General features: G+C 43.4%; 1 protein-coding gene and 1 non-coding gene across 4 annotated transcripts in view; one reads left to right on the forward strand and one right to left on the reverse strand.

Annotated features, from left to right (window-relative positions):
* The window catches only part of Tpst (tyrosylprotein sulfotransferase), a 327,227-nt gene that overhangs the window by 122,520 nt on the left and 179,543 nt on the right, over positions 1-25,164 (reverse strand). The gene's annotated exons all lie outside the window — the stretch shown is intronic.
* On the forward strand, positions 25,033-25,105 carry TRNAK-CUU (transfer RNA lysine (anticodon CUU)). Its single transcript has one exon. It is a non-coding gene; the product is annotated as a tRNA-Lys (tRNA).

Here is a 25,164-nt window from a genome sequence, read left to right on the forward strand (position 1 = left end):
TACCAGGTCTTCCTGGGAAACCATAACCGGCACAGGGAAAGGGACTGGCCTCCCTACCCTGATGTGTGAATTTCAAACGCCGTCGGGCTTAATACTGAGTTAACTCAATCATCACCAACCAAAACGACATTCGGGTTGATTACTTTGTTTATGGTTTTTTTTATAATACATTATCGAGAGACATGAAACAAAAATTCCGAAACTATAACTGATTGATAAATGCTTCTATAATTCTGAAGCGAGTTTAATTAGAGAGCGAACGATGTCTCCTTTGGTGATCAAGGATAATTAAAATTCATTACCATAAAAATGACTGAAATAATAATGATACTTCGGATAGATTCATCATGAATTCAAACATCCTCCATAAGAAAAGATAATTAAATGGCTCCCCCCCCCCCCCAATCCCTTGCCAAAGTCTTAAGGTAACATGAGGATACCCCCGAGGCGGAGGTCGGGGCTTGAATTCCATGTCCACGGAGAGTAAGACGCCAAGGAAGAAAAGCAACTAATGACACATTGGTCGCTTGTTCTCTTGCATATCCTAAGTTACGATTTGCTAAAAAATAAATACGACGGCGGACAAGTTCGCTCGTTGCTGAATTCTCGCGTGCACGTGAATCTAAAGGGAAATGAAAAAATAAGGAAAAGATTAAAAGACAAAAGAATAAGCCGAAAAAGTATTCGAATTGGTGCAATGCGTGACTAGTCGTGGATGATACAGCCACACCCTCAAGACCTGGATCCCTTATCTCGATGCTAAAAGTCAATTTATGATACGAAAACGCAGAAAACAGTCGCCAACTCGGCGAAATTCCAAACCGCGCCCTGTGAAATATAACAAAATGATACGCCTGAGATCATCAACATCGCCAGAATTTTCAATCAAAATATTGGCTGAAGGCAACTCTCCAATCTTCCCTATCCTACGCGATCCCTTCCTCCGAAAATTCCTCTTTACCTGGTCCATGCATTTGCCCCTTGGTCTTCCCCGTGGGATCCACCCTTCCATTATGGTCCTATAAAATCCATTGTGCCCCAAGGTGGTCCAATCCGTCTTCTTCCTCCCCGGGCTCCATATTGCCTCTTCCCCTTCTACTCTTCTCAATATATGTCCTCGTTTCCCACTTTGTCCATTCGATCCGCAGCATCCGCCTCAAGGGCCGGGAGCGGCGCGTAAAATGGCCCTTCGTAACGAGTGCGCGTGATCGTTAGCAATATTAACGTGGAGGATAACGGAAGCGCTATCACCATTCTTTACATTCTGCTCATCGGAGCCTAACATACGTAATGCGATTCCTTGAGCCAACCTGAACCATTGAAACCCGGGCGTGAGACCTGCGATCGTAAACTGCGTTAAAAAGGGCAATCGCGCAACGAAGAGTGCATGTGTATGTAGAGCACATATGTATATACTTTTATACATATGTACATACTTTTATACATATGTATATACTTTTATACATACGTATATACTTTTATACACACACACACATACATGTATATATATTAGCGTTTGAGCTCATATCATTCTCTAGTCTGGTTTTCCAGTGGTACACACGTCTGATTCATAGAATGCCACACATCAAATGAATATTCTCACGCACTGCTTCCTTGGCTCGAACCACATCTTCATTGCGCGTGGCAGTTGTCCCTTCGGCTTCAACCCAGAGCAGTGAACGACTTCTCGAGAACTATGACGCTCTACCCAAAATGTCCGATGATTTTCTCTCATCCCATTTTATTCCGCTGCTGAGGCTGGTGAAAGAGAGAAGTCAAAATTGTTTAATATTTTATTACAGGCAGGCGGATTCGCTTGTATTCCGTTGAAAAATTGAGGCTAGTACAACAAAAGAGAAAATAAGGTCCGTCCATAGCTTAGCGTGCATTAATAAGCACTTCCGCAACACTCCTGTAGGGAGTCCATCACAGCACAGAATTATTCAGGAGAGTAAGATCTCGCCCATGAGCGGTGTACATTTCTTGAAAAACATTCAAACATGAGAGCGCGCGGGTGACTCTGGCACGTGGCCGACAAAAAGACAACACGCGTCGAGTATTTGAGGCACTTCACATATACTGTGTGTATGTTGCTGTCCGTAAGCAATCCTCTCGGCTGAACACCAATAGTGTAAGCCTTCTACCTAAAAGGTAAACATGACCAATTCCCGCGGAAAACCACAAAAGGTACACATAAAAGGAATTTTTATTTCTGATTTTCACACGGTAAAAGCAGAAGCGAGATATACAAAAAAAAGCTCCAATTTCGAGCTTTAAAAATGACATGAGTTGGCAATGTGGACACAAAAAAACGTAAAAAACAGTGAAATTTAATGTACATGGATTTTACTTTTCAATGCAAGTGATGCCCGGACGATAGCAAACAAGAGGAATAAAAGGAGAATCGATGGGAACGCAGGGTGACTAAAAATCAAATTGACAGTCTACCACCCAGCACATTAAATCCAATTTCGAGGAAAAAAAATAGCAAGGATTTGAGTGCGCGCCCCCACCATTATCTGCTCGCACGCACACCCCAATTGGGTCCTCCATCAGGAAGGAATGCACAGCCCGCAAAAAAATAGCCCGCAACAAACCAAAATCAACAGCGAACGTCGCGATGCGAAAACATTTTTGAACGGATTCCCTTAGCATGAGCTTCCATTCGCCTCCTTTTCCAAAAAAAAGGAAGGAAAATAGTAGTTTAGCGTTGATTTTACTCATTTTTCACGAAAAAGAAGTAACTAACTGCAATAAATAAATAAAATGTGCAAATGGCGGTGTTTACAATGCCAAATTCCGAAAAATTCACTGCGAGTAATTAACATGGAATTAGAATCAAAGATGAAACTTCAATATTTTAATTTTACGCTTAAAACCATTGGCAAAAAAATGCTAAGTTGCTAGGAAACAAATTGACCCAACAAAATGTCGCGGGGATTGGAATTCAGCATGTTCAAGAGAGCTATTCGTTTTTTTTTGCAGAAAACCTCCATTTCTTCTTCATCCGTTCGGAGCCCTCTCTAGGGCGTCGTGGCGCCTCTTTTACCCTCCCCCCGCCCGCCCCTCTCCCGCTGGAACAGCAGAGGCGCACAGTTTGGGGGGAAGGGAGGGTGTCCCGCAGGGAAGGAAGGACAGGTGGGTGCACGCGCTCCGCTTCCCCAATGGATATCGATCCTTAAAAGTGAACTCGAGAGCGACAATGAATAATAAATTAAAACAAAAACACGACGCGGGGCGGCAGTTCCTTACTCGGAAGGTACCAAGGGCCCAATGTCCGCGGCGAATACCCTCAAAAAGAAGATCGGAGTAGGTTAGGGAGGGGCACTAGACTCCAGGGGCCTACGCGGTGGCGGTTGGAGTGGTGTATGACCCTACCTTAAGTCATGCATTACAAGTTATGACCAACAACAGCGTCTTACGCAATACATAACCTTGCGGTAGAGTACTACGGTGCGCTTGCAAGCGGTTGCGCACATCGCGCTCGTTATCCGTACACGTTTTCACACTCTAAAACTCTAAGTCTGGTATTCCAATTAAGTGATTAAGAGTCTGGTTCAGAGAGTGATTTTTGCACACTGGAATTCTCGCGTATTCACCTATATTAGGATCCAAACTAGGAACCCCGTATTTCTCGCTGGGTGGTTTAGCCAGTTAAATCACATAAGCGTCTCCTGCGAATTTCCAACGGATTTAAAGAAATGAGATACTCCAATGAGCTCCCGGAATCGATAGTCCCGAGATCAAATCCTGGTCAAGGCGAATAATATTTTCCCCCTAAACTTCTCGCATATGTGTGTTCACCAACGAGTGATGCCGCTACAGTAACTCGACCGCCATTTCCAGCAGTTTCTCTGATTGAGATCAGTTTATAATTGTGAAGTTTAATAGTTTAAACGACTTTCATAAAAAGGAAGAGAATAAGTTGTAAAAGGAAATTCGACGAAGTCGGAAGATGTGAGCGAAGGAAATATTGATAGGCAGCGGCGGGTTAAAAATTAAAGTGTACCAAGGAGAATGTTGGGTAAGCGGGGTGGAGGAAGGAAAAGGAAGACTTTTTAGACCAGACTTTTTAGACAGACCGAAGGAAAAGAGAATTATGAAGAAATGAAGGATATAATGTGGGCCGAGCAAAGAGAAGTCCTCGTGATACGCAGACGATGATTAAGGTTTAGGGACCGCTCAAAGGCTATCTTGAGTATGAGAAGAATACCTGGAATGAATGAAATGGCCGGAAGACCGACAATGGAGCCTCAAGCAAAAGGTGACCGCGCTACGTAATCTGGAGCTATGAACCCAACCACTCGCCATCTCCTTCCACCCTCTCCATTCCGCCCCCCCCCGTCCTCCGAATGGATTTGTTGAGGGGTTCAAGGCGTGTGACGCGTCAGGATCGAGCACAGCCAGTCGTGTGGATGTTCCGCTAGTCTCGTGTCGTCCCTAGAAAACGACTAACGCATACTCCTTGCGAGGAGCGAATCTCCATCTTTCTTTCAAATACCGCACCCTTGATTTTCCCCGAATATCCTCCCACATCCCCTCCCCTTTCTTCCAGGGAGAGGGTCTGAATACCTCCGCGCCCTATGACTCTCTCTAGTCTTGAGACCCGGTCGGGGTTACGACGTATCAAGGGATCGCCCCGAGGCGGATATATATACGTATATATACATTTTTTTCCAAAAGCGGAGGAGAAATAACGAAGGGATCTCCCCGGTTCAGGAGAACTCATTTCCGCGGCTCTTATTCCACTTCCCACCCATTAAAATTTACCACCCCGACTCCCTATTCTTTCCCGCACCGGCACATGAATCCGTTTCCTCGGAACGGCTGAAGTGGGTATGGGAAAGGATGCCTTCCAGTCACGGCGAGAAATGAATGAAAGTCCGGAGGAAAGTGTGCCGCGACTCGGGAATTTCCCACGGGGCCGCCACCGCCGCCGAAATCTGTGTGACTGCCGTCTCCTAATTACGGTGCACAGTCGGGGGAAGAAGAATGCACCGCCACACACGCCGATCCGAGGCGTTGAAAAAAATAATTTGCAATTCAAAGTGAAAGGCTTGCTTTCTAATCTGACTCCTGACGGCGTGAACGAAACTGACGATTGAGACCGAAAATAGTAAGGAGTAAAAAAAAAATGTTACGATTTTTCCGGAAGCCTCGCGATTCAAATCTTTGCAAATTAACGACGCGCTTGAATCAGACCTTTTAATAACTAAATTATTTCGCGGGGTCGAGAGGCCGCAAGCCCGTTAAAAGAATATGCCAAGCGTCACCTTCAATCCCCCTTTAACACACAGTTTATCTTCCGCTCACCATTTTAATCCAACGACGTTTTTTTCACGATACGCTTGTGTGGTGATGCGCTAATACCTACATTATGCATAGAGTGCGATCTACGGCTTTGTGTAATAACCTCGGGTTCTTACTGCAGCTGAGGTCCGGTTTATCCGCCCACGGGGAATACATTTGCATTGCATCGAGATAAAACTCGAATGAAAAATGCCAACGCGTGCGTGTGGATGAGGCCATGCGACAAATCGCACAGTTATTTTCGTTAGCGGTAAGCGGTAGCGGTATAATCAAACGTTCTAAGTGGAAAATTTTTTCATTTAAGTTTTAACCAGGACCAAATCCACTACACCACTAAACCCGAAACTGTTAATTCACTTCGATATAATCTATAAACGTTGCTAGGGGTCGCGCGGTGCATAAACGAGAGAATCGAGGTTTTATGGAATTTAAACAATTGCATTCACATGGTGAGCCGATCGTGATTGTATCACTTGACCCAGTAATTACGGATACAAATTAACTGAGCTTAGGTGCTTCCAACATCCCCAATGGCTCATACACTATTTTTGACAGTGGACGCAAAACGCCCCACAAACGCCCGAACGCCGTTGAATACACCTTCCGTGGGCAAACGTTTTTTCACTCGATGAAACTAACAAGGGAACGTCAGCCTAGTGATTCCCCGAATATGTTTCATAATCTATGCATGACGTTCTTAAGCGACTACTTGGCTTTAATCATGTTATTAAACCAAATAATCATACTTAAACGAATAATAGTAGATCGTCATTGGATTATAGAACGTAGATTATATCAACAATTCGGACACAATAATAATAAAATGTATTCACTTGGGTGAGATTAAGAATACACAGCCCCTTCCTCCACCTAACATCTTGTCATAATTATATGTTATACAGGTGGTGTCCTAACACCCCCCGCCACACGCCCTTGCGGCGGCTTGCGGGGTATTAAGTAGATGTAGATATACTGGCAAAACGAAACAAAGATAACACTTGTAAATTCCATTCATATTTTATTTCCACGATCCCTGTTCCGACTACTTGAGTCATATTCAAGCCACCTGAAATTTACCCAAGAACTCAAAACCCAGGTCGTAAATATAATATAATATTAGCGGAAAATACAAATATTATTTCTGTTATTTTTCCAGTATGGAAACTTTTCACAAAAATCAAAATAAGTAAGGTATATCATTTACTTCCTTAGTCCTTACGACAATTCTTGGCGCACAGTATAACTTGATCACTGAATAGAAACTGGACGAGTATGATCCGAAGCGTTGAATACATCCTAAACACAATTATATTTCCAGGAATTTGAGAGAATTCCCCGGAGATCGAGAATAAAAATACAAGGGAATAGCACACACCATTAAGTGTTCCACAGCGGGAATTATTTACAATCAAAACACACGAACACGCTTAATAACAACACACATACGCGTTTTCTTTTTCATTATCGTGGGTTGCAGACGGTAAAAGAAATAAAGGAAAGAACCTGAAACGATAGACTTGCAATAATATGAAACGAGTTTTAGTTAACATGAGAAAAAGTAGAAAGCGAGTTATCACATTTTGGAAAAGAAAAAAGTGGAAAAAATCTTCATGGAAAATTGAAATCATTTCGATCAACTGAAAGGGAAAGGAGATATGCCGTGGGAAATATTCAGTGGAGAATAAAAAGTTGGGATTTGAGAAGGGAGAACAAACATAACAATCACCACCATACGGAATGCATGAGAATCAATGTCTCAGACCTGAAGGATTTACAAAGATAAATTAATAAAAATAGACGTTTTAAGCATGATATGGTGGAATATCATGATTAATTTAAAAATTGGCATATTTCCACAAAATAAAATCTAATGCGACCGGTTTCAATGTAACTACATCATCATCAGGTGAATGATGATGTAGTTACATTGAAACCGGTCGCATTAAATTTTATTTCGTGGAAAACTGCCAAATTTTAATTAAGATAAATTAAATAGAAAAGATAGATATGTGGCAGCGATATTAAGAAAGAACCTAGCCAGGATCATTTTACCACCACAGCATACGTTTCGGATGGTTTATGAGGCTATTCCATAGATATTATTTATGACAGAAGCAGACGTTTTGCCATTCATGAAGGCGGAGATCGGCATTTTCCTTCACGCTAATGAGAATTTATTTTTGTTTTATCCATTAAAGTCAAGCCGTGAAAAGGTTAGAATCGGCGTAAGATATAATTAGACGAAAAATAATATTGCATGTTTTCATTCGTTTTTCATCTGCACTACACCGACTGTAATTTCCGATATGTCCTACCATTCTCCGTGTATCCTGAAAGGTCTACCTTTCCCCTTTCTCATCGCTAGCCCAGCTTTAACCAATAATTTATCAGGCAAATACACATTGATACAATCCGATGGGGCATGGGATTAGGCAAAGGGATAAATTACGGGGAGGAAGAAACAAACTCTTGGATGGGTGTCATCACGTTCACAAGGCTAAGTGCCAGCGCTTAAAAGCAGCTCCGATGGGTGCCGTGTGTGCCGCAGTGGGACTGTACAGTGGGCATGTGCTGAACAACAACTAATAGTTAAAACAAATATGAAATATAGAATGAATTATTAAAAATTTTGCAATGACAAATACCATTAAATAGTAGACGATTATTGTATTTATTAAATACTAATTATCATGATGTCTATTGTTTTTCCTCACAAATTGTCCATGTACATTCATTCACCGTCTTCTGCACTCACCCCTATTACTAACCCGTTCCCTAACTGCGCCGTGATTTTCCCTGCCTTCCAGTTACCTAGCAACTTAATTGTTTTCTTTGCCTTCAATGCTTCCTTGCGCTTTTTCTTAGACAATAAGGCCGAATTCAAAATTCCTTCTGAATTAAATATAAAGGACAGCAATGACACCATATAAAACATAGGTGAACTGTGTTATCCCATCTTTGAACAGCTGACAGATGATGATGGAGAGGTATTAACAAATCTCGTTCGGGACAAAAATACAGAAAATGAGCTCCTGCACCCGTTTCTCAACGCTCTCGAAGAAATTTAAACTTAAGTGTCGAAGGTGGACTCATGCTTATTACGTCATTATCGTTCATCGTACCGCCACGGTACTGCGTCAAGCTTGCCGTGCCGAGCCTCGCCCATCCACGGGATCCGCTCTCTCTCCCTCTCGCCCAAGAGACGACGCACGGCCCTCTGATGACACAGCAGTCATCCCGGAGGGAAGTAGCGGCAACTTAAACAGCATTCTCAACTTCGCTCGACGAACAAACGGCTGATTTCAGAAGACAAGCTTTCCGTCAACATTCACTTTCTACCAGAATCGACAGAATCGGTGAATGGCAATCGAGATCACGGGGTCGGAATGAACGGTCCCACCGTGCTCCGGAACCTCCTGGATCTTTTGGCGAGAGAGTTCTAGGGAGGAGAGAGGGGTTGGGGAGTAGGGGAGACTTGCGGAGAAGATGGGACGCCCCCGCACTTAGAAGGCGTTTCTTATTTACCCCTCACTTCCTGGGAAGGAACTCCCTTAAGTAATTCGATGACCGACGAGCAACGCCCGCAACGTGAGAACCGACCCAGCCCCCCCCACCCCCGCTCTCCCCCCATAAGAGCGTTTCACCCCCCCACCAGCCCACCACCGCGCCCCCCTCCCCCTACGCATCTCCCTCCCAAAAGCCAACCCCGACCGACCCCTTTCGACACGCACACGGGAGCAATTTCCTCCTTCTCCTCCTCCCACCTCCACTTCTCTTCCATAACCAAACCCCTTCTCTACCCCCCACCACACTCTTCCTTGGAGAACCCGGCTCCCGTTCCAACCCTTCATCCTCCACACATACAGCCCCACGCAGGAGAGAAGGAGAGGGGGTGGGGGAAAGGGGCGAAAAAAGGGGCGGCGGGTGGGCCGGCGGTAAATGGTTCGGACGGAAACTCTTGATAGATTCCGTGCACGGTGACCGGGGATAAGCCAGAAGAATGGCCGGGAGGGGGAGAGGAGGGAGGGAGTTGGACCCTCTCGCGAAACACAGGGACGGGGTGGAGAGGACAACAGAAGGGGGTGGGCGGGGGCGGAGAGTAGGGAGGTGGCGGCGGAAGAGGGAGCTGGAGGACGGAAAGGTAATAATGGGAGGGAGGGGAGGCGGCGTGGATAGGAAGGACGAGGTGGAGGGGGTGGGGGGGGTGGGAACGATATAGGATGAGGAAGCAGTGTTGCCAAACTAAATTTGTAAAGGGTTCCAGAGAGGGCTTATTCGGGAAGGGCTCGAAATTGCCGATCCCAGAAAAAAGATATACCACGACCGTGACGTCACGGGATGGACGAATCCCTCGTGCACTCGTGGAAAAATCGGGATTTGGCGAGACTCATCTCTCTGTCCGCCCTTCGGGAGAGAGACATGCGGGGCCATTATCAATCGGATGCGACTGGAAATTGCGGGAGCCTCGACAATGCACGAGTCGTGACGTCACGTATCCCCCCGGAAAAGCCCGCATGCACGTATACTAAGGGAGGGCATTGTCAACGTCGTGATTCCAGGACCTCTGTGCTGCCCACAACTCCCGAGTCTTCCCTGAGTGAGGCCCCGGATCTTTTCTCCTCTCGAGGGAATTCAGAAATGAGCTTTTTCGAAAGAGCTGGATGCTTTCCATTACAACGCAAAACGGATATTGAATTCCAACAGTCAACACGACGGAGCCCGACGTAAAACTGGAAGGTGAGGTTGGAGAGGGGGGGGGTCGGACTAATTCAGTTCCCCCCCTCCCCTCCGGTTTCTATGCATTCGTTCTCCGGTTGCCCTCCTCACACCCCTCCGACGAAGATCCTACAGGCATCATCTCATCGATGGTCCCCATCCCTCCGCATCTAGGCACGGGATGTTGTTTTCACCACACCAATCACGAAGGCACGCCATCCGAATCACCACCTGGACGGTAAACCAGGAAAAGAAATAGTAAACAAAACGACATTTTCTTCCGCGTGCACCGCGGATATTGAATCCCCCGAAATCTCAAAACGGCCGAGTCCGCATTAACAATCCCGCGGGGTCTGCCCAGGAGTTACCCGAAAAGTATTTCTGGTGTGATTCTGGCTGACACCGCTCGCATGACTGAAACCGCATGATTAATGACCTCGGTGATAGGTCCCAGATAAACGACCCGTGGTCAAACTCAGCGACGGTTGAGCCAAATGCATGCCCACAAGGGTTCAGCACCAGTCTGCTTTATTCGGTGGAAAGTTTTACGTGATTTTCATTGAGGCTAATGTCAGTGGGTGGGGGTGGGGAGGGAAGGGACTCGCGTGAGTGGAGAACGACTTGGGGAATGTCGGGGTCTAAATAAGGTTTTCCATCCGAAAATCGATGTGCTATAGAGAGAAAAACTCCATGTCACTATTCCACGGAAAAATGCGAACCCCGTACGGAGAAATGGTCTTCTTATTCGGAACCCGCTTCCAGCAGGAGAGCCACATTAGGGTGGGAGAGGAAAAATATAAGGGAGAGAGGCATCATGACGATACGCTTCTCCCTGGGGAAAGCAAATCGAATGAAAAAAAAGGGAAAACCAAACACACTCTTACTGTTTACGCTCTCGGGGCTCCATTTAAATTATGTGAAAATTATCTCCATTTCCCCCGTCACCTGTATATAATCTTAATAAATGGAGTTGACACATTCTTGTTCAATTCACACAACCATCGTTTGGAAGAAATTGAAGCATTGACAGTGACAATTGCTATAGATGCGTGTATCGGGTGCAATTGAATAGCGTGGAGAAGTAGACGCGTTAGAAGAAAGCGGTATTGTAGTGGCCGTACATAAAATATCATAGACTTTCACATTATAGTCAGTGCTTTATTTCCCAAGATAGCTGTCCTAGTGTTCGCTTTTAAAGAAGCATTGCACATGGACAGTGAAAGGGCGTATCCTAGCTTTCTAAAGTGAGTTTGATAACTTCATCTGCATGTAGTCTACGGAAACATATCTTTAAGTAGAATTTAATGGACACTATCAATACGAAAAATATGTGCGCTTACACTGAAACAACACCTTTTCTTTTGGCTGACTCCCCCTCCCCCCCCGTTTGATGTGCACGTGGGATGGGGAGATTTAAACGGGTAACAGAGGAATTTGGCGTGGGAAATCCGAAGGGGACATGAAAAACTTCATCTGCATGTAGTCTACGGAAACATATCTTTAAGTAGAATTTAATGGACACTATCAATACGAAAAATATGTGCGCTTACACTGAAACAACACCTTTTCTTTTGGCTGACTCCCCCTCCCCCCCCGTTTGATGTGCACGTGGGATGGGGAGATTTAAACGGGTAACAGAGGAATTTGGCGTGGGAAATCCGAAGGGGACATGAAAAGTGAATGGAATAGATATTTAGAGGCAGTGGAGAGATTAGGGTGGCGCGGGACACAAGATTTGCGTCTAGATTGCCTCGACGTGTTTCAAAAAATGACAAAACGCGTAACAATTTTCCTTTACCGTCCAGCATCTATCTCCCTACAGCGCGCTATCTAATATGATAATATTTTACGGAGTTGGACTGAAGATGAAAGAATACCATTACCATAACATGAAATTAATTTTATCATGCCCTAAATTTTACACGCTCGCCCAGAGTAAGGAGATTTAATGAGTCATTTTGGTTGTCCTGAGATTCTAATGGGGAAGGGAAAAGCTGGGTAATTTCCACTTTCATTCCCCCATGGCAATCGCGCGGGTGCGGAAAAAATTATTATCTCCCCGATATGAACCTTGCGTGAAAATAACTTACGCCCGTCAAACAAATGCGTGTGGTTCACATTGGATTAAATGGGCGAGTCAAGAAAACAAAGAGAAAGATTACCCCATCACCTAAAAAAATAAAAAATAGATTATTCTTGAGGCGTACACTAGCGATAAACCTGGAAAGCAAGGAGTCATAAGCGAGACAAAAAAAACGAAGAATGTTGCGATGAAAACGCAGAAAATGGCAACCCTGACGGAGAAGGGTGAGAAATGGGGGGGGATTGACGGGAAGGGAAAGGTGAAAGGAGTTGAACGGGTGGGGAGGAGGAGATGGTTGGGGGGGGAAGAAGAAAGAAAAGGGGTTATAGGACTACGTTAAATGGAACCGCCGCATTCCCAAGTGATATACGAGGCAACGCACACATAAACGCATGCGCGCACACATACATACGCACACAAAGACGGAAATCACATAAATTTACAGACCCAACGGAATATATTTCTCTTTCTTTTTAACTCTCTTATCTTGATATATATATATCCCACAAACAATTACCGAAACCTCTTATTTTTGTTCATAAATTTTCCCGTTATTCTGGCTACACTCTCCATTTCAATGCACCAAGGGAATAGGCGTTCGATGTACTTCGAGGCTCACCGCGCCTTTATTATGTACAACACCTGACTGATTCCATATTTTATGTACCTTGAGCGTTTTCTCTGGCAACGCTGGGTACTCTAGTGAAACAAGAAAGCATCAGACCACCACTGGAGAGGATCAAACCGCTACAAAAGCATTCCATAACCTCGAAAAGTTATCCGATGCACCTTTTTCCATAGCCACACATCAACGAAGACTCATCAAGCTTCCGAATGACATACCACTGCATTTGATCTAAGCTGTTTGTCACGATTAGTGCTAATTTGTTACATCAATTGGTACTGCACTATTCCAAATATCGCTTTAAAATGAACACTTGAGCTATACGAGAGGATTAATGCTGAATTGTAACGACGCATTCCAATTATTATCGGTTGTATAAGGTTAAGGTAGGATTTTAAAGAGCACAAGCTACCAAACGGCACTGCGACAATTCCATCGTCTCTCTAACAAAACACAACCCGACATCCCACCTTACAATAGGCCCCTCTTCAATTCTACACACTTTTTTCCGTCCTTCATTCAACTACTCTTCCTCCTCCCTCGCTTGCCTAACATTCTACCTTCTCTTTAAGTCTCCAACATTCCGTTGCCCATCTAAACGCTCTGCATCCACCCAGCTTCCGTGCCTCTTTTCGATTACTCCCAACAATCCCCTCTCCTCCCGCACCATATCTAGCACTTCCTCATCTGTTTTCCTTTCATTCCACTTCACCTTTCCATCCTTCTCTACACCCACATTTCAAAAGCCTCAAATCCACTCGTATGCCTATCATCCTACTTCAATGACCATGTTTCCGCGCCGTACAATACCACTCTCCATATTCAGGTTTCAATATGAAGTCCAAGTAGATTGATAATTCACGCTAACCACGAGATTTGAGCGGCTACGTTTTTCGCGCCCGTGCACTGTCACCAGATGACATTTGTTCGGTAACAACTTCACATTAATTTCACGCCCACTGATTTCAATACACTTGATTTATTTTTCCCAATCAATTTATAACTTCAAATTTCGCATGCAGCACTCCCGTGCCGCGATGAAAATTAAAATCGGGCTAATCGTGAGGATCAAAAAATTAACTCCGCCCCTATAGCTGCGCTCGAGAGAATAGCCCAAGTTTTGGATCCCTCACACGTTTGCCCTCGCCGTGCTATCTCACGAGGGAGGCAGGAGGGATCATTTCACCAAGGAGTTCCCGTCCGCACATCCTGTGACGTAGATGACCGTTGAGCTCTGGAGATTGCGAGCTCCAGGCAGGGAGAGAGCGAATAGAGGGGTTGGCTGACAACGGCGGCGGCGCAGCGAAAGAGCGGGAAACTAGATTAGGGAGTAATAATGGGGATAAGGAGGTGGAAGAGGGTGGTCAGGGGAGGGGGGAAGAAGGGCGGGAAAGGGTAAAGAATGGCCCAACGGAGGGCGCGAACTAAAAGGGGAAGGGGCAGGAGGAGGGAATTACACGGTGCTGCCAATATGAGGGCGCGAAAATACTTTCCTAAGGTCCGCCCGGGAGAGACCAGCAGTTTTGGGTAGCACTTTTCGTTTTTACGTCCCTCCTACGACTACCGATTTCGAAGTCCTCCATCAACCACAATAGAAAAATCGCAATGATAACCCCCAAAAAATATCGAACCGTAAAAGTGGTGAACTTTGATAAAAATCAAACTTATTCTAAAGAGGAAAATAACAGTATTTTCTCTTGATGTACTAATTGATAAGAGGAATTCGACTCCCAATTCAATCATCGGAAGGGTTCGGTGTGAAAAGTGAATCTAGTCCAGCGACCGGGTTCTCTTTCCGTTCTTAAATCATAAAAAAAATCTTCAAATAAATTATGAAAAGAGTGAAAAAAAGCCTGGAGGTGTTTTCATAAATAATGACTCATATAAGTATGGACGTATAACAGAGCTTTAAAAATTAACGCTCCACATAAACATACATTATGCAATAGGATAAATTTTATAAAGACTATAATAATCAATAATTTAACTTATTTGTCAGGTGATTATGATTTTAACCACTAAAATAAATATAAGGCTATGGTAATTGTTGACAGTAGCTAAATAATTCTGCTCCTCAAAATGTTATTGCACATGAGTCAAGAATGGATATTAGTTGCAATGTAACTCATTCTATCTGTGTGCCTTTGGAAGAAAGAATAAATATGTTTACCAAGACTTTATGACTCACCAATATTTTAAATTCCATCACCACACATTAAAGCAGATAATAAACTAAGTTCTATTCAATTAGTTGGTCCCCATCAATACGGAGACGGGTATGTATTATTCTAAAAGATATTGGATAACTAGTTGAGGCAATGGGTAAGTCCTATAGATAGCAACAATTACATTGTGATACTTAATGAAAGTAATAAAAATTCCCTTTATGTATAAATCTATATACTTATATATTCCCCGGAAATAAAATTAATGGCTATAACTTGTACCCTGAATATCCACACAACATAATAATACTAGATCGGATTTTCTAAATATGACTAGCTTGTATGACTATGTTCTAGTCCTAAACATTATGTTAACAACAAACTGGTGAAGTATGATGAGTAAATACTAACGGACAAGAAGCATAGGCCTGATCATTTTCCACCATGGTACAACAATAGTTATTCAAACAATAGAATCCACGTAAATTGTGCACTGAAGTGCACTGAAGATAAATGGATACAAAGAAGAATTGGTCCTGAAAAGGACCGCTAAAGTGGAAAAACGCCACCAGACACCCGACAAGGAGAAACATCAAACTGACAAGCCAGGAACCTATGCCATCATCCCCTACGTCGCCGGCACAAGCGAAAAGATCTCGAGGGTCCTGAAGAAGAAAGACATTGTCACAAGATTTAACTGCGTGACCAAAATAAGCCAGATAATTCCAAGGCCCAAGGACAAGATCCCGAAAGGTCTTCTCGAAGGTGTGTACCGCGTGCCTTGCTCTTGCGGCAAATCGTATATCGGCGAGACATGCAGGTCCATGAAGACCCGCCTGCAAGAACACAAGAGGGCAACGAAGAATAAGAAATTCAGCCTATCAGCAGTCGCCGAGCATGCCTGGAGCGAACCCGGACACGACATCAAATTTGACGAAGCCGAGATAATCACCAAGGAAAAAAGATACTATCCTCGGCTGATTAGAGAATCAATTGAGATCACAAAAACGCCGAGAAATTTCAACCGGGAAGACGGTTACCACCTGACGAACGCCTGGAAGAGAGTGTTCCAGAAACCAACCAATCACAACGCAGCAGCGAGAGAGCGAGGGCTATATAAGCGCAGCCAAAATGATATCGGCACTTCGACCTGAAGACGCCTGGTGGAATCCAGGCGAAACTGTCGTCAACCATGACAACCAACGCGGCGGGAACCCGGAAAATGGAGACATCCATAGGGTCCTTTGTTTAGGAACACAACAGTCTCCATACGTCCGAATTATTCCTTATATTCCTTAGTAAGAATAAATTTCGATCAGTATAGGCAGGGTCAGTAATATTTTTTTTCTATTAAGAATCCCTTGGGAGCCACTTAGCCTAAAACAGGGATTCATTTCTTCTGATCGCATATCAAACATTGCATTTCTATGTAAAATATAACGCGTCAGATTATGATCCGTCAGGTAAATAAATGACCTTTATAAACTATTAACAACACAGACACGTTTCAATAAACAGCGCCACATTACAATCATGTAATAGATATAATATCCTGTAACATCTTAATTTAGACTGAACACGAACAAATTACCCCACAAGCCGCCGCAATGACTTGTGGCTGGGGATGCTAAGACACCAGCCATACATACATGCAGAAATATTAGTTCATTCACCGCATACGACATGAATACCGTAATATCCTTGAATTTAGATAATGCTATACGAATGTGTATCCAAAAGAAATTTTAGAACGCCAGAAACTGGTAAGAGTCAACTAAAGAAATTGTACAGGTTGCCTCAATTTAACAATCGCAAACTCAAGTGCCGCATCAAATGCGTATTTTTCGGACGAGGAAAATTACCGCGTGACACATAAGCCTAATAAATCCTACGATATAAATCAGAAATAAAACCAAACCTCTCACACATAATTTATATTAACACGCATATGAAAAGCGTACCTTTCCAATTGCTAAATTAATACCTAAATTAATTTCTGATACAGTGATATTTTTCAAACAACTACCGCCATCTCTAGGTCAGGCCGGGTACTTCTGGTACCACTCTCGTACAGTAATATACACACTGGCGAAAGTAATACAAGAAAATGGATAATAGATGATTGATATAGAACACGCGTAATGTTAAAATGAATTTATAAACAACAATTTCGTTTAAATGACCAGCCAATTTTTGGCTTAGCAGTATCTAAATAATATATAGATAATTAACTTTAATCAATAACACTTTGGTGCAAACAAAAGCATTGCCTTCTGTACTCCTTTCCTGAAAAAACTGATTTTAAATTGAGTGCAACGATTATTCATAGACTTCCAGAGACCTCGACCCTCATTATCCGCGTGTCACACTAGATTTCCCAAATCCCTCCCCAACTGGCGAGTGGCAGACGTCTTCCCTGAATCTCCCCAGTCTCTAACGATTGAGCACCGTTTAAAAAAACATCCGAGCTCCCCGCGAAGCAGGAAAGATACATATTCATGTGGTTGCTGGTAGCGGACGGTTACGTCAGGCAGCTAATGCAATTGGGGTATTTAAATGCCAATCAGGCGCCTTGCTACTTCACCGCTTGGACAATGGACAGGTCGGTGTCATACACGGCCCCAATCTGCTCCTCTGCGGCGCGAGGCTTCGTTGCAGCATTTATATGCGAGCGTTGCTGTAACTCACATGCGCCTGATCCCTAATGTCATTTGTGCCCTAATGTCACCGTTCGCTGGGGGACTAGTATGAAAGAGAAGGAATCAAAGTAATGTCGAGGACCATGGTGGAAATGTGGAGGTGAATGACGTCGAGGGTGACTTTCGATGCGGCGAAACCAGAATACTAGATCAATCAAAATTAGGGTTTATTAGAAGAATATTGGGAAAATGTGACGATGGCATTTAAGAGCAATATTATATTAAGTTAGTTAAGCCCCACTAAGAATACGAGCCGCCAGTGCATGGGATCCTCAAAAAGTTTAATCGATTGCCCAATTAGACCGCGTACAGCGTAGAGGAGCAACATTTGTAAAATATTATTATAATAAACCCAGTAGCGTCACTGGATTATCATTAGATCCAGGCTGGGAATCACTCACGGATGCAAGGTTAAATTACGGATTAAATCCCTACGATAAGTTAGAATCCCAGCGATGACGTTGAAAAAAAGGTATTTTGAACCCTACCGTACTACGAGCAAAAGAGATCATGATAATATGATCACGGAGTGAAACGTAGAATCGACGGATTTAAGATGTGATATTTCTCACGAACGATGGAGGATTAGAATAACTGTATCCGACCGCGCTAGAGCGGAAAAGTACTTTTCTTTTTTCATTCTAAGTAACCAAGTAAAGTAGGTTGTCAGTATTTCATCTGACCTAATTTTCTTGACCTTTTAACTAACCACTCGTCTCCTACACGTGGAGATGTATTTCATGCCTACATACCGTGTTACATGTAACTGCAATTATCATTAGGCGTATGCAATATTTGAATCATTTTACACATTTATTTTAACTAAAAATTAAGGAAAACTTCATTTTTGACATTGTGTGCCTCGTGTTGAGTTACCCTCTACAATGCACCGTATCGGTGGATTTCAGAGTACATACAAGTATAAACATGGAATACTCCACTGAAAAACGGAACAGAGGTCGCCATCTCTCCTTCTCTCTCTCGCTCGCTCTCTAAACCAGTGAGGTGAAGACCGGGATGCTTCAACAAAATCCCGCCACCAGACCCGAGGTTAAGAGTCCGAGTTACAACACCGTAAAGCCAACGCGCATACAGCTTGCAGATCCCCGCACTCCATCAGGACTAGAAAGGACAGGACGTGGATTACGGAATTTTCCGATCGATGAATGTCGAGTAAGAACAAGTCCATTGTTGTCGAATTTCGCTCCGAATGTGCTTCGCTCGAGAATCATATTTTGGAGTTAACGGTAAAAATGCAAAAGCAATGGTCACTGTTTCGCTTGCTATTTTCCGAAAGAAAAGTTCAGCTTTAAATGAGAGAGGTTCATTTAACGGGTTGTACGAAAATGTTATGAAAACTTAAGAGAGAGGTAAGCCTTAGTTAGGCCACATTTCGAATACGCAGCGGGGATTCGGAATCGACGGGAGAAAACGTTAATTTATGAAATGGAAAAAGGCCCAGAGAAAATCCACCAGATTTGTTGATATTACCACGAGAATAGAGCAAGCGTGAAGGGTACGTCAGAGGAATTAGGCTGGGAGACCCTTGTTTCACAAAGGGAGCAGGCATGACAAACCTTTACTAAAGCCCTGGGTTTTCTTAAAGGTCAAGAGATAATTATTGTGGCGCCGAATTTCACTGGTAGATTCAACCACGGGGATAAAATAGAAAGATAGACAGTGTCACAGATAGACTCAAGTTATCCTCCCTCCCTTTTACCGAATACAATCATGACAAAATCGAACCTAAGCCCCCAAAAATATTAACTTAAACACTACAGCTTTGATTTAGTTAAACATATATTATTGCATGAGGTATATGAGCATGTATGTGGAACAGAGTTTTTAGATAACACATATTCAAATGTATGCATGAACTCAAAAGTCTGCATGCACGTGCGACTGGTGTCCTCACACCATTTCGGTGTATTATTATTATTACTAATCAAAATATGCGCATAGAGGCATTGTCAGGAGTCACACCAGTTCCTAAAATCGCGATTGACTTTAAAAAGAACATAGCAAAATTAGTCATTAAAAAAATCAATCATTCACACAATCGTTTTTTAAAAAATCAATCATTCACACAATCGTTTTTAAAAATAAATCAAAACTAAACCGCTGCATAGGTAACCAAAGAAAATACAAACCAATACCAAACGTGGCCCAGCATTACACCCCGTCCAAAATCACGCACCAACATCACACCCCTTCCTCATACGCAAGATAATACAGCAATCCAATATTAGGTAGATGCAGAAAATATCCGCGAGAGACCGCTGCGTGACATGCCAGACAGCATTTTTATCCGCAAGCACGCAATTGGTTTGTATAAAAAATATCGGTGGCAATTTTTTCCTGACGAGTGCGTGAAGTGCTGAATTCAAACCGTCGGTTAAGTGTGCGCAAGATCTCAGATCGTATTGCCATTGATAAGATGACATTTTACACCATTATCACTGAAAACTTGGCAATGCGAAATATCTGAGGCATTGAAGCAACATCTGTAATAAATATATTTCTCGGAACTTTTTCCCGATACTATTTATACAAACCATGTACATAGCCATTAAGTTTAAAGCGAATCGTGAGTGGACACCAAGTGCAACCCCCCAGCGTTTCTTGTTTTTAAATGCTCGGTTTGATGCGTCCGTAATGGGGGACGGAACCAAGAATATACTTTCAGCAGAACAAAAAAGGGCTGTCGGGTAGTTACACTTTCACAACATACGTATGCCATCATATCTTGACACAAATTTCTCACTAGAACATGGAGGAGAGTTAGTTTTGAGGGTAGAGTGCTGTCTGGGACGTCCCGTGTTTCAAATCAGTGCAATGCCCGTGAACACTCCCAGTTAAACCTACGCTATGTTTTGTTCTGGGTGTCAAAAGTTCTCGAGGAAAAGCGGAGAGGAACGTGTGGGAAGGAACAAATAGACCCTCACTGCCTTGCGAGCGCGCGAATTTCACACGCCATAGACCTTACCGTCGTGACGACTGGGTAGGGAAGTCGTTCTAGAGCAGTCAAGAGTGAAAGGACGTGGAGCACACACAATCTGCAGGTTAGTTCCATCCACGCCAACCAAATTAAATACGCCAGGGTTGGCGACAGTTTCGAAGTTTAACTGTGCGAAAAAAAACAAGAAAATACACCCGATTATACCGGGCTTGACTACGAGGAAATTCATTTTGAATGAAAGAAGAACACTAGGCAATTTTCCAACACTTTTAATTGGATATTACTATTTTCAACTCATAGGGAAGATCATCGGGAACAAACCTTCAGGTACAGGTGGAAAATACCTTGTAGTCTAAGCAAAAAAATAATTACTTTAATATAATTCCATGGTATTCCCCTTCTCTAATACTTTTCTTGTCTATTCCTCTTCCCTCCTCGCACATGCAATACCTCCTCATGCGTTTATACGACTTCTGTAATATATTTATTGTTATATTTACCAGTCAATTTGTATTACTAAAATTTAGTTTTTGTCGAACTCCTTTATTTGTAATGCATCCCATGTAGCTGTCGCGGTGGTGTTTCTTTTCATTGAACTCAAATAAAAATTAACACACCGTCCTCAAACTTGTGAGCAATTCTCCATCTTATTGCAAACGGCCAGCGCTCCCAGGAGACATTTTCTATATGCATCAATATCTTACAAGGTAAGCCACCGCGGGGGCTTATGGGTTGTCAGTTCATCAAAATTAAAGCAACGGTTGATTATCAGCGCCGGGAAACATTTTACTTTCGAAGTGTAGTGCGTAAACTATCCTACCACCGTGATTAAGGATTGCGCATGGAAAAAAAGAAGGATCCCCTTCATATCGGTTCGCCCCAGGAATCAAGTTCCCTTCCCTCTGTGGTCTCGCCTACCAACGAAAACTGAAGATAAAACTATTCCCTCCGTATCGGCGATGATATCGAGCGATTTGTATTTATCTAAGAGTTTAAGTCGTGCGTGTAATCCAAGTTCTTCCGCGGGTTCCCCCCTTCGGGCGTAATGGCGTCACGGGTTCCGTTCGTTCACGGCGAATTTCCAAATACACGCCACTCTCCTTCCACCCCGTTGTAGCCTGGGAATATCGACACCGATACTCCGTGGGTGGTTCGAGAGAGATATAGTGTGGCGCTGCGGGGGAGTGAGTGGTGCGGCAGCGGGCCGAGAACACTGCGGGTGAGGAGGGGGGGGGCGCTGCGTTTGTTTGCGGGCGTGAACTTGGCGAATGTTTGCGGGCGTGCGAGGGGGCGGGCCCGAAGAAGTGGCGAAAGGGGGGGGGTGAAGGGGGTGGAGGAGAGAAGGTGGATTGAGATCAAGGGCGCCAAACTCATCAAAGCTCGTGGGGCCCACACCGAAAGTTCGTATTGTGTGCGCGCTCCTGGTGTGGCGAGATCACACGACGAGAGTCATTAGGCTCCATTTCACGGAGGGAGGGGCGTAGGGCTTGAAGGGGAAGATGGGTTAGGGATGCTGGGGGCTATTTCCCGATCGGATACGGCCACGCCTCGTAAAATGAAGGCCGAAAACTATGAATGGGGCGAATGTTTACTCGAACGGAGGGAGTACCAAAGCCGTGAGTCCCCCTGGCCCTTTTCTATTTCAATCGAAATAATATTTATCGATGCATGACACATATGTACCAAGACTATTGCCCTTGCGCACACTATTTTCATGTTTGTGACAAGAGTATGATCCTTCTGTAAGCTGCACGATGAACTGAAGTACCAGACAGTGTCGAAAAACCATGAGAATAATAAATGAAATGCAATGAGCACGAGGAAAAGCATTCAATCACTTTTTTTAGATATAAAGAATTTAAACATCGATAAAATAACTTTCATGTCGGTACAAAAGTAATTATGTTGGTTAGAAGACAAGCCAATTAGAACTAGGAGCAAATGACATAGGTACCTCACTTACTTCATGACTTACCGTGAGATAAAACATTAAAACGTTATTTTCTAACCACGCACATTGCTTTGAATACATTTCTATACATCGACACTTATCCATCGAAGCCTTCACAAAAATTTGAAATTACTTTTTAAAGACTTCCAAATTGTCCGCAACTCTACTTTGAGGATAAAAAATAAAATAGAAACAAGGATAGGCCCAGACATGGGTGTTTTAGATGATAGTTGTTAGCGTGCCCACATGGTGACATTGATCACTAGACATTCGTTATTCCTGCAAATTAAAGAGCAGTATACGCGTGATCACCGTGGTGTATCGTTATTTATAATTTTCCCATTAAAGTACCGAGGTACTATTATTCTTCTCGGAGTTTCTGGACTAGATGAAGATTACTTTCATTCAGCGAATGCACTATATTGCGATAACCCTTTTGAAGCGACCACACCAGACTATCGGGTAAAATGCATTTCCAATTCATGTCGATGATGATCCACACTGGATCATTAGTGACCAAAGATCCAAGATGATAATGGGAAATCAATGTTTTTTTCATAGCGGATTTGCTATTTTTGTAGGGGCGGATAACATTAAGCCAAACAAAATGATCCTCCGAGAGATAACCGTTTAATGCCGGTTGACCGAACAATATATTCCTTCATACTGGAGCCCCATACGTGAGATATGTCTTTTAAGGCCGCAACTAAAAACAAAGTCAAAGCGCTTACTTCTACGATGCTGCCGCGTAGTACGACATAAAAAAGAAAAAATACGGACAACAAGGTACGAACTAAAAACGATTTGCAATGCCTCCGTGCATCACACATTAAGGTCATGAGTACCATATACCATAATATAATCACTAAGCCTCCCACGGAAGATCGCCGATGGACTAAAGAATCAAGCTTGACAACAAGGAAACGACCCTTTTAGTAAACGAAGCTGCCTTCATAAAATTTTACGGTAATCGCAATTTCATTCCCAATTACCACGGCTTACCTCGAGGAATATTTCACCTATCCCAAACAGCTTTTTCTCTGAAATTTATCCGCAGAAGCATTCCGCGATATCCACAGAGATCTACTTTCCACGATCATTTTTTTATCCCAAAAACAACTAACAACACCGTTTCCTTCCACATGTACTCCAAACGACCAATTATTTGTGCGCCGAGTGAGATGAGTCTCAATTACGTTTACTCAGTCACCGAGGATTATTAATGTGGAGGGCATGACCACCCCCCTTCCAACCCCCCCCCCCCACGGTACCCCAAGAGTCGCAATGCAGGGCCGGAATTCTATCGAGGGATTTCCCCGGGGGTGAATGCTACTACCGCCGCGTCCACGCAGACCGGCCCGGTCGGAAAAAGAAATTCACCATGGGGATGAGTGAAGGGGGTGGAGGATGGGGGCCAATGATCCGGCCGCAGTCCATTCGGTGGTCGAAATGAGGGCGACCGGAGAGGAGGAGAGGCATGCAGGAAGGGCGCCGCCGACCGCCCGCTTTACGGCTGCTGAGAACAGTGCGGGAAAAACCACAGGAATTAATCGAAAATTCCTAAGCACGTATTCCGGATAAAGCCATACGGATACAAAGTGGGCGCGGGGTGATGACGGCCGGGGATGGAGAGAAGCTACACAGGAACACAGGAGGACAGGGATGAGAAAGGAATTTAATACCGAAAGAAAAAGATTACCAAAACGTCGAAGGTATGGCCGAATGAGGAGGGCCTACCATCAGGGTGGACGTTGGGGTATGATATCACCGGTGATGGAACCAGGTGAACGGGTGACGAATTCGGCTTTAACTTTGCAGTTACGTTCTCCAAAATTCCTTGATCACAGAAATATCTCCCTTCTGAGTCCAAGCGACTTGAATTTTTAAAATAGACGGTGTCGGGTGAAAATTGGTGCTTTTTTTCATTTTTAGATAAAAAATTAAAAATAAAATAAGTAAAAATGTATGAAAATCCAAAAATACATTCATAGCACAATGAAATTGGATTACTTTAGACATTCACAAAACGATTAAGTAAAAAACTTAATAAACGCATTCCTTTTTCACATTTGCTTGCGAAATATATCGTTTCAATATCATAATAATTAAAAAGTTAATATTTGAGAGAAATATTTTAGTTTGGTTTTTAAACTTCGTTTCTAAATCCGTTCGATGAAGCTTCGTTTACATCCCTGCTCTGGATAAAAGAATGTTCACCCATTTACTTGGCGGGAGAGGCCAATTAATTGGACCCACCGAATTCTAGAAGTATTTATGAGAAAACAATTTCGAATCTACTATAAATCACTAACATTACCTTTTAGTAAATTCTGCATCGAAATTTATGGAGAAATGATTTCATCTAAAAACTACGGCTAATCCTAAACAAGGATTTATACATCGGTCATAACAACAATTTTGAAATCGGCCAATTTGTTTCACTTTTTCAAGCCCGAGAAAAAGCTCAGCCTTTAGCCGAAGTAATCGGTATTCAAGAATCGGAAAATAAGTAACTTTTACCACTGCCCGGCTAGCTCAGTCGGTAGAGCATGAGACTCTTAATCTCAGGGTCGTGGGTTCGAGCCCCACGTTGGGCGTTAATTTTTCCTTCCATTTTAAGCCACCGTTCAACAAAAACTACTTTCTAAAATTGGGC

Source organism: Hetaerina americana, unplaced genomic scaffold, assembly GCF_022747635.1.
Source record: "Hetaerina americana unplaced genomic scaffold, ioHetAmer1.1.p SCAF_4, whole genome shotgun sequence".
Lineage (NCBI taxonomy): Eukaryota > Metazoa > Arthropoda > Insecta > Odonata > Calopterygidae > Hetaerina > Hetaerina americana.